This window comes from Mastomys coucha, unplaced genomic scaffold, assembly GCF_008632895.1.
Source record: "Mastomys coucha isolate ucsf_1 unplaced genomic scaffold, UCSF_Mcou_1 pScaffold18, whole genome shotgun sequence".
Taxonomy (NCBI): Eukaryota; Metazoa; Chordata; class Mammalia; order Rodentia; family Muridae; genus Mastomys; species Mastomys coucha.
This window is the reverse complement of record NW_022196900.1, coordinates 95,421,916-95,430,727: the sequence shown is the minus strand read 5'-3', so window position 1 is coordinate 95,430,727 and position 8,812 is coordinate 95,421,916. Positions and strand designations below refer to the sequence as shown.

The following is an 8,812-nucleotide window of genomic DNA, read 5'->3' as shown; positions in this document are numbered from 1 at the left end:
ACCCTCTTTCTGAAGTTACTTTTGGTTAAGTTGTTTTATTTTAGCAGCAGAGATGCAGACTAGAAGGCTGCCTAAGGTTCTGTATGCTCGGAAAAAAAAAAAAAAAAAAAGGACACATCTCTAAGAACAAATAGAGCTCCCTGAAAATAATAATAAAACAATAAATTCACGTGACATTTTCTCAAGCACATCTGCTCCACTGTGGCAGACGTCAGGAGGGTTGAGGGAGGTGCTGTGGAGGCCACTCAAGGTCACCTGGACAGGACAGAAATTCATGCTCTTCTTCTTCAGGTTCACGTCTCCACTCCGGCCAGAACACATCCTTGACTCAAGCTCAGTGTGAGGACATGAAACACATGTTACTGTGATGTGTGATGGTTCACTGCGTTATTCGTTTATATTTTGATCCTAAGAAGAGCACCAAAGGGGGTGTGTGTTTTCTAGGCCTTCTTCAGTTACAAGTTTCCTACCATGTCTAGGATTTGGATTTGGATTAGATTTGGATTGTGTGGGATTCTAAGAGCTCCAAGAATCAACAGCAGGCAGAGGTGAGTAAGAAGGAAGTCAGGAAGTCCTGTAGCCCAAGCTAGCTCCCTATGTCTATATGTCCCAGAATGGCTCTGAACTCCTAATCCTCGTGCCTCTACCACCCAAGTGCTGGGTGAGAGGCCCAGGGATGCAAAGAGACCAGATCAGCTAGAATTGGGAGCTTAAAACAAGCTCAGGCTTATTGATACAGCTCTCAGGCAAGGTTCGCCCTTCTCAGGGCTGGGAGTAGAGAAGAGCTCAGGACCCAAGGTGCTTGGTTCTTACAGTCCCAGGCAAACCAGGCAAATAACTGGCTTTTCTCCATATACGCTACTGGTTCAAGTGCATGGAGTTTTTTCAGGAAGGTGACTGGTGCCACCTGGAACTCAGTTTTGGTGCCATCCGGGTAAGGGACTGTAGCAAGCAGGTGTGTGGATCTTTCTGGTCCTGACCATTCTGGCCTTTGTCCCGGTCTCAGCCTCACAATGGTATTTCAGGGGCTCTCTACCCTGCCTGGCTAAGAGGAGGATTTTGAGAGAGTTCCCCAGGATGCATGGAGGCACAGGACAATGATGCTGCTTGGGAGCTGGGGCCAGCAGACCCTTTGCTGAGAGTCATCAGTCACAGGCTATGCAGGGAGCTCTGGCCTCCCGCCACAGAGACCCTCTGGCCTAGGTTTGGCTCCAAGGCAGCAGAGATGCCACCTTGAAGATAAGTCTAGGATGGCAGATCTGACAGAGTCTAGCTGACGATGGAAGGGTCCCCACCCCACCCCCGCGCCGAATCTTCTAGATGGCACAAGTTTCTCAGGACATTTGCACAACCCTGAAAAGAAGAGGGCCTAAGAACCATGGCCACGATGGAATTTTCCAGAAGCCAGGGAGGTGGGGCTCACAACTGAGAAGGAACATTTTCCTGTCTGATGGTGAGGGAGCTCGACACACACCCAATACATAAACACTGACTTGGAGCCACAGAATGTCTCCATCCTGGTACCTTGAATTTGATCTGCATGGGTGGATTCCGTTTAATAGTTCATAAGAGTCTCACACTGCATTTTGGCAGCAAAGAGAAGGCGGGGTTGTCTTGTTTGCTGAAGCTTGGGGGTTTGAGGGGGGCAGAGAAACTTGATCCATGTGTCGGTCCAGGAGGCCTTGCTTGGGTGTTCCAGGGCAGTGTTCTAGTCCGCTTTTCTACAGATAAAATAAAAATACTGTGATCAGGAATCTGAACCTACTGTGTGTCAGCCCTCTGGAGTCTCCAAAAATTGCTCGCTTTAACCCTCATTCCTCTGTCAACCTTGTGCCCTATACATATGAGGATACCTAATGTGTGTCTCTTGTTAACGCTCCAGGCCTGGCTATGACCCCAGTAAATCCTAATCTCCATCTGAGAATGTTCCCCTTTTCTGGTTTCACCCTGTTCATATGGTTACACCTGCTGTGGGCACTTCCTGCTACCAGCTATGGGCAAGGCAATCTCAGATGACACGTCACCTGCTCTTGTGTGCGCGGTAAAACCGTCCGTGGTGGTCTGAATGAACAATCTGGGCTGGAGAGATGGCTCAGCGGCTAAGAGCACTGACTGCTCTCTCCTGAAGGTCCTGAGTTCAAATCCCAGCAACCACATGGTGACTCTCAACCATCCGTAATGAGATCTGACGCCCTCTTCTGGTGTGTCTGAAGACAGCTACAGTGTATTTACATGTAATAATAAGTAAATCTTTGGGCCGGAGCGAGCAGAGGTCCTGAGTTCAATTCCCAGTAACCACATGATGGCTCACAACCATCTGTACAGGTACATTGTACTCATATACATAAAATAAATAAATAAGTCTTGAGAGAGAGAGAAAGAGAGAGAGAGAGAGAGAGAGAGAGAGAGAGAGAGAGAGAGAGAGAGAGGAATGCTCTCCCCCAGCCCCTCCATGGGCTCAACTGTTTGACTGTGGATTTGAGGAGGTTAGGAGGTATAGTCTTGCTGGAGGAAATATATCACCAGCTGGGGGCTTTGAGAGCTCACAGCCTCATCCTATTTCCAATTCTCTCTCTCTCTCTCTCTCTCTCTCTGTTTCATGTGTGTGTGGTTGAAGATGTGATTGCTCGGTTTCTTGCTTCTGCCGCCATGCATGCGGTGCTTGCTCCCGCTGTGGAGGATTCATCTCTTTGGAACCAAAGGCCCCAAAAAAACCTTTTCTTCTGTAGGCTGCTTCTGGTCACGGTGCATTGTCACAGCTACAGAAAAAATACCTAATACTGCCTGAATTTTAGATGTAGAATCTGAAGTTCAGGAGGGACATTCAGAAGGCCATTCAAGGTCACCCAGATGGGAACTGGTATGACAGAAATTCCCCGCTTCCTTCTTTAAGTTCAAGCCTCGGGTCTGTGAGTTCCCAGGTTCTCTAGCTGTCTTCAGAAAGTAATGGGTTTGGGGCTAGGGCTGGGGATGTAGCTCAACTGGTAGAGCGCTTACCTCGCATGCTTGAAGCTCTGGGTTTGATCCCTAGCTCTGGATAAAATGAGTGCCATGGTGTACATTGTAATTCCAGCACTCGGGAGGTGGGGCAGATCATCAGATGTTCAAAGTAATTCTCAGCTACATAGCAAGTTCAAGGTCAGCTTGGACCACAGAAGACCTTGCCAGAGTGAGCGAGAGTGAGAGAGAGAGAGAGAGAGAGAGAGAGACAGAGAGAGAGACAGAGAGAGAGACAGAGGAGAGAGTGAGAGAGAGACAGAGGAGGGAAGAGAGAGAGAGAGAGAGAGAGAGAGAGAGAGACTCTACCCTGAGATTGCACAAGGTGTAGGCATCCAGTTTTGACTGTTACCTTAGACACATGGTCTCAGCAGCAGCCCTAATTTATGTGCCTCAATGTCCCCAGTTGAATTCCAGGGAACAAGCGACTATTTCACTGGATGTTTTGTGATCAAGAGAGGCCCCTAGCAAAGTGCACAGAAGGGGCAGGAAGCACATTTAACCAGGCCACATGAATTGCAAAGGTATGTGTGGGACACATGTATCTTATAGTGTTTCCTGAAACTTTTTGGTCAGGGAATCTCCTTGGCCCCTTTTAAATGGAATCCCTGAGTTAGCTTTCAGTTGCTCTGATAAAATACCCAAGGCAAACAAGTTAAAGAGAGGAAGAGTTAATTCAGTCTGTTGTTGATCGGCTCCATCACGGTGGGATTTCAGTGAAGCAGAGCGTAGTGGCAGGTGGGGCATGGAGGAGAAAAACTGCCCACGTTATGGTACCCAGTAGGCAAATGATACCCAGAGAGAGAAATGAAGGGGCCTGGGATAAGATACAGCCTTCAAAGTCATGTCCCATGACTTGCCTTCTCAATGTAGAACCCACCGAAGGACAACCCGGAACAGGATGACCTCATGAACTCATCTGCCAACGAATTCAGAACCGTCCTGAACCAGTCAGCTCTCTGTGCTCTCATTTCTGAATGTTGCTGTCCTGGTGACCAAGCATTCAGCACGTGGGCCTCTGGGCGGGCGACATTCTGTGTTTACAGTGTACCACGGGACAGCTTCCAGAGCCACATGGAGGGAGCTTGAAGACTACCTCGGTTTCACAACAGTCCAAAGCATTCCAGTGTTTCTCCCTGTCGTCCCTGGCAACCACCGAAGCCCAGCTGGTCACTGCAAAGCGTCAAAGGAAACTGCATTGTAGCACCTGTCTCTGGCGGCAGGGGATGGACTGCTAGGTCCATTCTGGAGGCCAAGTGATGACAGCAGCAGCACCCCCAGCGCACATTCCCAAGGAACAGTTGTGTCTGGAGAGAGGAGATGACCCACTCTCGCCAGCCAGCCGAGACTTCTGTCCCAGATTCTCTAAGCTTGGCACCAAGGGGTTAAATATCGCCAAGATGCAGGAATGCCATTTATCTTGTTCAACTTTAAAAGAGTGTGGGCAGGTAGAGTGTATGCGCTTTTGATTTCATGGCAGTAATAACTGTAAAAAGTAGAACTTGACAGCTCATATCCAAGATGGCCAGCTGCATAGGAGTTTTGGAAAACCAACAGATAATACTTCTGCTAATAAATAAATAAACAAACCTCCCATTCCTTATCTGGATTTTTTTTTTTTTTTTTTTTTTTTTTTTTTTTTTTTTTTTTTTTTTTTTTTTTTTTTTTTGCTCATTAACTAGTAACTCCTGCATGGGTCCAAAGCCCTGGGAAGACTTTTGGCTGTGGTCCAGGAGGAAGCATGGAAGTATTTTGATAGCAGGATAAGATCTAATTTGGCTGTTTGCAGACTTTGTGACCTTGGACAAATTACTTAACCTTTCTGTCCCTCCAAGAGCAGTTTTCAAATGCACTCAAGAGCTTACTTCAAGGAACGTGAACAGGACAGTACCAGGATGTAACTGACCCTCAAAAGGCAGTTGCTACATTGTTATAATTTTCTTAGGTTAACACTTTCAGGGACCTGTTTTTGCTTTTTTGTTTTTGTTTGTTTGTTTGTTTTTTCAAGACAAGTTTTCTCTGTTTAGTCCTGGCTGTCCTGGAACTCACTCTGTAGACCAGGTTGGCCTCAAACTCAGAAATCTGCCTGCCTCTGCCTCCCAAGTGCTGGGACTAAAGGCCTGCGCCACCACTGCCCGGCTCAGGGACCTGTCTTGATGGGAAAGAATAAATGTTGATCCTGGGGGAATCAGTTGGACCTGAATATTTGACCTGGGAGACTTCGCCATACATGTCTGCACCACATTCCCCCCACAACACCCCCTTCACCACCCCATCCTACCACATCCCTACCCTCTCCCACCACATCATCCACGCCCTCACCTACCATACCTCCAGACCCACCCCATACACTCAACCCTACCCCCTCAAACCATACCACCCCTCTCCCAGCACAGCCGGAAAGATTTAAAGCATGAAGTGCTGTGAGCTAGAACAAGTGCAGCAACAATACCAGACATTTACTAGGGAGGCACCGGCCATGCCATTGGGTAGAAAGAGGGTTAAGAAAGAGAATATAAAATCACTACGTAGGTGAGTAGTTGGAAATGCTGGAAGGGGCCTGCCCAAAAGATGTCTGGCATGTAAGTTTCCTTAGTTCTATAGCTAACCTACAGAGATGCCTGCCTCATATCTACTCTTAATTTTGAACAGGACTCACTTTCTTTTGGTGGCAATGTTTCTAGCTTTAAAAATAACTCACTATTCCATGCTCTCTTATAGCTGGTGGTCCAACTCTGGCCAAAGTGACAGCTTCAGAACACCAGGAATTCAAGGTTATGACTGGTTGTGTGAGTTCAGGGCCAGCCTGGGCTACATAAAGGCCTGTCTCAGAAATAGCATAGTGAGGCAAAACAAAACAGAAAAGCACAACCTCCCCTGGCACATTTTTTTTCCTTTACTCTGTTCCTTTTCCATTCTGTCTTTTCTTTTTTAAAATGATTTTCTTTTTCAAATGATTCATTTATTTATTTTATGTGTGTGAATGCACTGTAGCTGTTTCTAGACACACCAGAAGAGGGCATCAGATCCCATTACAGATGGTTGTGAGGCACCATGTGGTTGCTGGGATTTGAACTCAGGACCTCTGAAAGAGCAGCCAGTGCTCTTAACCGCTGAGCCACTATCTCTCCAGCCCTCCTTACTTTCTTGAAGCGAGGATGCTAGATGTGGCAGCCACCTCACTACCAAGTGCCCAAGGCTCCAAGGCAATAGGGTTGATGAGAAAAATGGAAGATGCCTGGATCCGGCGAGGCATCATGGAGCCGCCATAGTTGTTCTGGGATGTCTAGTGCTAGATGTTTTAGGTGTGAGAGTCAAACACCATACCAGACAGACAGACAGTGTGTTCAGACTCGGACTCTGACACTATTTCTGTGACTTTCGTCAAGTTGTACAAATTCTCTGAAATTTGATAGTTATATTTGTGACAAAAAATTCTGTAGACACACTGTGTGTGTGGGAGCCAGTATACAAAGAAGTGGCTCCCCAAACCTGTGGGAGGATACATTATCTAGTAGGTAGCGCTGGCGTTTAGTAGGCAGTATTAGGGACACTCAATAAGGGAAAAATAGAGTTAGATCCTTATATCCTACACCATAAAAAACCCTAAATAGACGGGAGACATACTTAGGAAAGATATCTTAAAAGATCAAACAAACTGAGCTTCATGATGTCCAGTTCCCCAAAGCATAGATTTTAGAAGAAAAATAATGGACTTAGTTGTATAAAAATTCGTATAGTATTTTATTTATTTGTTTATTTTTGTTTTGGAAATAGGATCTCTCTCCATAGCCCTGGTTGTCCTTAAATTTGCTGTGTAGACCAGACTGGCCTTAGATTCACAGAGATCCCCCTGATACTGCCTCTCAAGCACTAGGATTAAAAGTGTGCACCATTATGCTCTACTCAGAATATTATTTAAACAAAGGATGCATTAGCAAAAGTAAGAGATGGGGTAGACCAGGGGTTGACTTTAATATTGAGATCCTTTCATATTGAGAGTCTGGGGGTGGGGATGCGTCTCAGTGGGACAGCATATTCCCTAACATGCATGAGCTCCTGGGCTTGCTCCTCAACACTGTAAAAATGCATTTGTGCAGTCCAGATCTGAACTGTCCAGCCTAGCTGTCACTTGCCACTGTTTCTTACTTAGGACACTGTCTGGATTGAGGCGTTAAAGTAGAAGATACACATCAGCTTTCAAAGGCGGAGCATCTTCAGAGGACCACAGAGCCGTTTCCATGATTTTATACCCATGACACATTGATTACCTTACGAAAACACACTGCTAAGATCAATTTTACCTATTTGGTTTTACTGCTAAAATGTAACTATTGATTTAAAACAAAACAACAGTTAAGGGGTTAGAGAGATGGCTCAGTGGTTAAGAGCACTGGATACTCTTCCAAAGGCCCTGGGCTTGGCTTACAGCATCCACATGGAGGCTCACAACCATCTATAACTCCAGTTCCAGGCTTTGTGATGCTCTCTTCTGGCCTTGGTACTGCACTCACGTGGTGCGTATGTACAGGTGCAGGCAAAACACCCATCACATGAAATAAATACAAAATTTAAAGATTTTTCTTTAAAGGAAGAATTTGAAATACTTGCATGTGTAATATTTCTATTCCATAAGCATTTTAGGTTGTACAAGATACTCCCATACTTCTTCAGGGATGAGGAACAGAATGCCCAATAGGACAATGAACCGAGGTTGTGAATTAGAATTCACAGAAGGGGCTTTTCCAGTGGCGGCATTGTACGCAGTGAGGAGCCCGAGTTCTTGCTTGCAGCTATGCCATCCAAGGGTCCGCTGCAGTCCAAGCAGGTCTTCGGTTGCAAAAAGAGAGTCACAGCCATGGTGCATGCAAAGGAGAAACGGCTCATCAAAATGACAGATATCTGTCCCCTAGAGATGATGGAGCCAGGCATGCTGCAGTACAAGTTACTGGACCCCATTCTGCTTCTGGGCAAGGAACGATTTACTGGTGTGGATATCTGGGTCGGGGAGAATGTTGGTGGCCATGTGGCTCAGATTTATGCTACCCGCAGTCCATCTGCCGGTGGCTTATTACGAAAAGTCTGTGGATAAGCCACTAAGGAGATCAAAGATGGCCTTATCCAGGTTGGTCAGACTCTGCTTGTAGCTGACCCCTGTTGTTATGAAAAAATGGGAGCGGGGCTGGTGCCTCTGCTTCCTCGAAACCAGCAATTCTACTTATAATCCCATCTCAAGGATCAGGGTCCACCTTTGTAATAAACATCCTAGGGTTTTAATGCTTAAAAAAAAGAAAGAAAGACTTCACAGAAGGGGATCCCATGTGAAGTGTCTGCCTCACTAATAACCAGAAGAAACAGAGGAACATGAGAAGAGTGCTGGTCGGACACCCATCAAGCATGTGCATGATTTATCCCATGACAGTTGGTGGAATTGGGAGGTGGCAATCTTGGTGTCTGCCGAATGAGGGGCTGCTAGGCAAAACCTAGTCTTCAATAAACTGTAAAACCCATGGTTGGAGTTGGAGAGATGGCTCAAGTGGTAAAGCGCATGCCCTGTAAGCCCAAGAACCTGAATTCAATCCCCTGGGAACTATGTAAAAAAAAAAAAAAAAAAAAAAAGCTTAGGATGGTAGCATGTTTGTGATCTGAACACTGCGGAGCCAGAGACAAGCAGATCCCTGGGGCTGGCTGCCTCTCCAACCTCAAGCATGTGTACTGTGCATGTACGAGCACACACGGTTCCAGAGTTAACGCAGTCATATGTGGCAGAGGGGATAGGTCTCAAGAAGTGTCAGGAGTGGGCTGGGGGGGGGGG

General features: G+C 46.4%; 1 long non-coding RNA gene across 1 annotated transcript; it reads right to left on the bottom strand.

The window, feature by feature from the left end:
• Nucleotides 1–1,521: 1,521 nt before the first annotated feature.
• LOC116095626 lies at nucleotides 1,522–4,118 on the bottom strand. The gene is made up of 2 exons (XR_004120669.1): nucleotides 3,878–4,118; nucleotides 1,522–1,721 (listed from the first exon to the last, which is right to left on the bottom strand). It is a non-coding gene; the product is annotated as an uncharacterized LOC116095626 (long non-coding RNA).
• Between the last annotated feature and the right edge of the window lie 4,694 nt (nucleotides 4,119–8,812).